The sequence below is a fragment of the Heterocephalus glaber genome, unplaced genomic scaffold (genome assembly GCF_053883595.1).
Source record: "Heterocephalus glaber isolate CG9 unplaced genomic scaffold, H.glaber_assembly_v1.0 deba00000122, whole genome shotgun sequence".
Lineage (NCBI taxonomy): Eukaryota > Metazoa > Chordata > Mammalia > Rodentia > Bathyergidae > Heterocephalus > Heterocephalus glaber.
In genome coordinates, this window is record NW_028258138.1 from 22,357,797 (window position 1) to 22,364,890 (window position 7,094).

Below are 7,094 nucleotides of genomic sequence, written 5' to 3' on the forward strand. Positions count from 1 at the left end.
TTGTCTTGCGGTTTGTTTCTCTCTGTACAGCCCTGCGCTGATCAGTTAGGGCCTGTTCAGATAATTCTTGATGAATAAACTCCTCTGGACAAACATAAAAACTTCTAGCATCCCTGGAATAAGTTGGAGTGCCTTAAAACCCATATGAACATTTCATGGGCTATCAATTTTCTCAAACTTTTTAGTTAATCCCTTATTTATCAAAATTGTTATCTATCAATTCATTCGTTACAAACTAAAACATTTTTGAAAAATAGCTTTAGAAGTAGATTGAGCACTGATTAAGTTTTGAATAAGGTGAAATATTACCCTGACTTTTGACCTAGTCTTCCAAGGAAGAACTGGTTAAGTAAAGACTATAGTAATTACAGTTATTTGCCCATTAGCTCTGTTCTGAGTTCTCCACTACTGAGAACTAAAAGGAAGTGAAAATAAGGTAAGTTGAAGCATTTCATAGCTTTCTGAGTTTACTAAAAAATATTTGTTTGTTGTGAATAAGCATTCTCCCACTTAGCGCAAACCTTTTTTTAATATTCAGATGTAAAAAGAAAATGTATTCTTATAGTTTTTGTTAGTGTTGTCCTTACTTGTATAGAGGGGTTGAATTTTGAACTTTTTATTTCTATATTTTAGCTAGCATTACTTCCTTTATTCTAAAGTGAATTTCTTATAAGCAGGGTATATCATGGTTTTGCATTTCTTGTCCAATCTGGCTAGTTTTGATTTTAATTGGAATGTTAAACCATTTGCATTTACAGTTTTTGCAGGTATAATAGTACTAGTATTTTAGTCTGCTCTGCTGCATTATGTTTTCTGTTAGTCCTATATGTATTTTATTCTTCTGTTGTTTTTCCTTTTTAATAATACAGAATATTTGTATCTTTACTTATTTTCAGTCCAATTATCATATTAATTAATATCTTTTTTACTCTTGGGTTTTATCTAGAGGGTGTTAGGTTTTGGGATGTTTCCTCTTGTATTTTTTATATTTTTCCAAATATTTGTGTCTTTTTGATTCAGTTTGGATCATTTTAATTGACGTATCTTCAAGTTTACTTTTAAAATGGTCAAATAAATTATTCACTGCTGGTATTACGATGTTGATTCTACCATTTCCATTTAACTTGTTCTTACAAATTTCCCTTCTTGAAAAATGTTGTCTTATTGAAAAATGTTGTCTATTTTTTCCACTAAGTGTTTTAATATATTTTGCGTAGCTTTTTTATTATTTATTTGTACTTTTATTGTTTATTTTAGTCATACAGGTTTGGAGTACAGGACATTTACAATCATCTTAGGGAGTGAGTAAATATACTGAAAGTGTGGGTAGTCTCTCTAAAGGGAGACCTGAGACCCCAGAGAGTACCGACCTTTAAAGAAAGAAAAGGAGGCAGCCTGGGGGATGAACAGCAGTTTATTCCTCTAACACTGTTGGACAATCACAAAGGAAAGAAGTAAGGCTTTTATACATGTAGGAAAGCAGCTTAGTTATCCTGGCTATTGCCTTTTTGGTTTTAACCTCTGGAGTTAATGAGTGACTTTAAGTGACTCATAAAAGCTACAGGCAAATTTACAAGTCCCTCGTTTCCTCACCAAACCCATACATCTAAGAGCACACTGCAGCCCTCTTCTTATCAGATGGTATCAAGAAAGCAGGATGACTTCAGCAGAAATCAAGCCCACCAGCCCACCGCAAACATCACAGATGTACATAGTGAGTCGTATCTCTCTCACCACCCATAGAGTCATTGAGTCATGGTCCTCTGACCCCGGACAATGGTTACTAAGAAAACTAGGAAAACCTGTTTTTCTCCCATGAAACTTTTACAATATCTCTAAAAGTTTCCTGGAATTCTTTTAACAAACCGACTTGTGGAAATTAACAGAAATGACTTCTTAATTTTCTCAGTTAACAAACTTCTTGTGATCAATTCTTACAACTAGATAGCTAAATTCTACAATTTCCCACACTGAAAGCATCTTGAACTTTTTAAATTCCTTTTTCTTCCTAACTCACCTTGCTCTTTCCATCTCCAGATCCTCTTTCCCCATTTTCATATCATTATTCCTACAAACAATGATTACATTCATTGAGGATAGTTGGTACATGTCTTAAATCTTTTTAAATCACCTTTCCTTCCTCTCCTATTCCTCACTTTCATACTTTTAATCCCCTTTTTATTTGCAAAAGATCTTTATCCCTGTTTTCTTTTTCTTTTTTAATATAAAACTATTTATTGACCACTGCTCACCATTATTTACAATAAAGTAAACAATATACAGTAGGATAACATTCTGACTACTACAAAGTTATTTTTCTGGCTTCTGTTGAAACAGTAACCCAAATACTGAAGATTGAGCCTACAGGTAAGGAACAAGTTGGTGTCAAGAAAAACATGCAGGTCAATGATTTAGATTATGTTTGTTCACTCATTTATTCTAGCAGGTCCTAAATTGTGACCACCTTTAGCCACTCAATAGGTTTCCATGAGCCAAGTCTTAGACATCCGTGAATCCTGACTTTGAGTACAGATTTCAACTTGTTGTAAGAGAATGAGTCTTGAGTAACCTTTAATGTTCCCTTAACAAGTCTTCCTTAGCTAATTCAAACAAAATAGGTTGACTACTTACCTTATTTGGGTGGGGAAGTTGTTTGTAGTGATACAATTTTTTTTTCCAGGAATTTTGCAAGCAAACTGCTGTATTTTTGTAACAAAACACACAAATGTGGATTCTGATATAGCTGCTTTGAAAATACTCACTTTAAACCATCCAATTAACCACAGAATCATCTATTTAACTTGAAAAGTTATGGCATCAGGAAAACTTTCAATTTAACTGTGATTTACTTCTTAGGTTGCTCAGAATGATAGCATCTCAAACATAAGCTTATCACCCATAGCTTTTGTTTTGGAGAATGTTTAAAAACAAAACAAAAACAATTCACATAAGTATTTTATTTATACACACACAAACAAAAAACTCAGAATGGTCCTTAAGCATGTGAGCTAAAACTGAGTTCTGTTTTTGAGTTTGACTGTGGATAATTTTCCCAATATTTAGAAAAGCAGAGGAAGTATATCAGGCTATCAAATGCTGTTTTCTGATAAAGGAAGCAACTACAGAAAGTTTTTTGTTTGTTCAAAGTATCCAGTGCTATTGATGTGAAACAAAACCCAACAACTTCCCCAAATACTTAAAAAAAACCCAACATATTAAACTCGATTTTCATTAGAATGCTGTTTTTTTCACACTAGTGAAACAAACACCAAGACCCATTTTATATATATATATATATATATATATATATATATATATATATATATATATATATATATATATATAAATGATATAAGTTATCGAGCTTCATCTTCTGGGCAAGAATGCCAAGTTACTCTCTCTTCATAAAGGGCAATTACAATTTGAGGATATTTCATATTTGCCTCTTTTGCCAGCACCAAGTCAGCCTCATCTGAATCTTTCCATTTCATGAGAAACATCAATTCTCCACTACTGTCTGTGGCACCAATTATTCATTCAGGATCAAGACCTCTAGCAAATCCTCTAGGTTTGTCAGCCACATCTCTTTTCTTCTTTGATTAGCTATCATCAGATTCACAGTCAGATAAATATTTTCTTTTTGTACTATCTTTTTTTTTTTTTACAAGCTTTTTGAGAATTAAGGAATGCTTTGGTTAATTCTGGACAATTAAATTTTCTTCAGGTTCCCATATATTGTCAGCATCTGTAGATCTCTTCCACTCAGAAAATACTCCACCTTCCCATTCATTAGATGATGGTACAGTAACTTTTCTACTACAAATTCTTCAGGCTCTGCTTCCTCAACTTTTTTACTTGTTCCATTTTGTTTCTTTCCCATTTTTTTGCAATGTAGTTTTATTGGAGGCCATTTTTTATTGCACACTTGCAGAGCTATTAGGTCCACAGAGCAGTGCCAGATGGTCACCGGGGAGGAACCTTGTTTTCTTTTATCAAGCCTTTATTTTACTCTTATTTGTACTTCAGATTACTCAAAGGAGACAAACCATAAGGTATTTAAGATGGTGAGTCTGATTTATTTCACTAAACATTATGTTTTCAAGGTGTATCTATTTGCCTAAAAATCTCAAATTTATCCTTCATTCTGCACAAGTAGCATTCCATTATGTGTAGATACCACATTTTCTTTATCCATTCAACAAATGCTGGTGTGGCTATGTCGAAAAAGAAGCCCTTCTACATTGTTGGTAGAAATGTAAACTAGCATAACCATTGTGGAAATCACTATGGAAATTTTTTTTTAAAAAGTAAAATTAGAAATTCTCCTCGACCCAGCTGTCTTAGTTACATTTCTCATTGCTGAGACAAAATACCAGACATTCAAAGTTAAAGGGGAAAAGGATTATTTAGCTCACAGTTCTTTGTAGATGTTTCAGTCTGTAGTTGGCTCGCTCAAAGGCAGAGTAGCATATAGCAGAGGGGCAACAGTTTAATGGCAGGCAGAAGGTAGCAAAGCCACAAGAGACTGTAACAGGGTCTTTCTGCCCCTTTTATTTAATCCAGGCTACTTAGAGCAGGTAGCACTCACACCCTTAATCCTAGCACCTTTAGTACGATGAGTCATTTATGAATCAGTTCCAGGGTCACACACTCTAGATCAGGCCACCTCTGAAAAAGACCCACTTCATTTGCATGAGGCTTTAGGGGGACATCTAGACACAGCCATAACACCAACTATTCCATTTCTAGGTTTCTTTTCTCAAAAGTATAGTACACTGATACATGCATAACATTGTTTGTTACAGCACAATTCATAATAGCTAAATCTTGGAAGCAACCTTTATGTCCACCAATAGACATAGCTGTTTAAATACCTTACTAAAAATCCTGCCATATTGCTCAATTCGGAGTCTATTTATTGCTCTGCCTTTTACAAATGTGTTTTAAGTTGTTTTTTCTTTTTTTTTTGTCTTGTGATTTTTAATGGATATTCCCTGCACTAGACTTATTCCTGAAAATATTGATATTGGTTTCATTCTGTTAGGTCGTGTGTGTGTGTGTGTGTGTGTGTGTGTGCATGCGCATAAATGTATACATATATGACTGTACATTCATGCATATGTTGGGGTGATTGGGGCAAATTTTATTCTCAAATTAAAATTTTAAATTATTGTTGTCATTTGTGTTGCTTCAGTTTTTATGAAATTATCATCATAGTACCATCAAAGTCCTCCAGTCATACCCTGTGCTTAGGATGATGTATTCAGATAAAAAATTTTATAGTGTTTATACTTCCCTCCATCTAATACCCTTCTCTATGCTTTCCTTGTAGTTTGTTTTTCTTCAGAGGGAATTTACATTCATTTTTTTTTCCACTCACATAGTGATAACTTACTTTTGCTTATTATACAGTGCTTGCTTGCCTGAGTGGGGAATATGAAGCTTTCTCTATTTTATTTTTCCAGGCTCAGTCTCAGGTAAGTCTTATTCACCTGGGAGTTGATCGATCTCTCTCAGCATTCATTCCTATTCTTTCTGCATGATCCAAACTTTGCTTTTTATCTATGCTATATCTTTTGTGGCAGAGAATTTTCTTCTCTTTCCCTAACAGGGTTAGGTTTAATAGTTTAGAATTTTGACTTCCAGACTATTTTCTATCTTTCTCCTAGTGATAGACATATTTTTCTCCTATCTTTCTATCAAGAGAAATGAGTCTTTAACTATGTCTGGAGGGCACTGCTGTACCTTTTCCAGTGAATTACATTTTTGCTCTGTATGAAGGATGTCTGAATATCATGGTGGGGATGTGTGCCTTTCCCAGTCTAAAGAGTATTTCTCTTTTCTCACATTTCCCTCAGTCTTTCTGATGAGCAGTGATAGACGTCCACAAAGATATGTCTAAAATAATCATGTGCTTCTTTGTCCTTAGAGGCTTCCAATTCTCTGGTAAAGTATCTTCTCTCGAGGGCAACACTTGGCAAGAAAAATAGAATGCTCAAGTGTATTTCAAATGGTTAGTTTCCTCTTTCACCATAAGACAGATGGCAGTTTTCTTCAATATTCATTATGAGAGCCCTGTCAAACACTTGAGGCCATAAACAACAAAAATATGAGCATCCCCTCTACAAGTAGATAGGATTGGAATTTCTGTCTCTAAGATTTATCTGTACTGAGCTTCCAACAGTTACTCCATTACATTTTAGTTTTTCCATCCCAGTACTGGTTTCCCTGGGAGATTTCCTTTTGAATATCTTTTCAAGGAAGGTGTGATTCTTTATATCTTGTATGCTGGCTCTCCAGTTTGAGATGGGGGCTAGCAGCTTTCCCTCTGACACGGTTTCTCATATCTATTTAAGATAAATTGTGATTATGATTTTGTTTGTTCACCTTTTTATTTATTGTTAGGATGAAGTGGCAACTGCCCATCTCCTTACATGTAAGATCAGAAAACAGATTCTTTTATTTCTTCATAATGGCAAATGTTAACTATTAGGAGAAATATTTGTGAAATTTCTTCATCTGCTGGTACTTTCAGAGTCCCCGGGTAATAGTTACATCTTTCAGAAATCCAGTACATATATCTTTTTTTTGTTCTTTAGGTTTATGGTTCAGAAAGTTCTTTCAACACTGTCTGTTAGACTAGGATATAAGATATATCTTGATATTCAAGACCAACATCCCTTAGGCCACTTTTTTTTCTTAGAAAACTGTCAATTTGGACATATACATTTCCATTATTGCCTTGAGTGACAAAAAAATTAGGTTTTTAATAAGAATGCAGTGAACATTTAGAGATAACAGAAAATAATAAAATTGTTAATAAGTGATTAATGCCAGAGAATGCAGATACTGTTAAAGGCCAAAGCCCAAGAAGTCAGTCTCATTTGCCATAAGCTTTGGCCAATGAGATTCTCAGATTCTGTATGAAAGCCTTGGGGCATCTCTTTTCTTTCTAAGGAAAAAATTCACATGCACGTTTTAGCTACTCAGATTTCAGGTTATCCTTCAGGGCTTTTTATTAAGATTCTTTAGTGAAATAAAAATAGTGTCTGTATGTGTGTGTGTGTGCACGTGTGTGTGGTGATAGAGACTTT

At 34.3% G+C, this 7,094-nt stretch overlaps 1 pseudogene; it reads right to left on the reverse strand.

The window, feature by feature from the left end:
- Window positions 1–3,438: 3,438 nt before the first annotated feature.
- On the reverse strand, window positions 3,439–3,911 carry LOC147830373 (chromobox protein homolog 3-like; annotated as a pseudogene).
- Window positions 3,912–7,094: the final 3,183 nt, after the last annotated feature.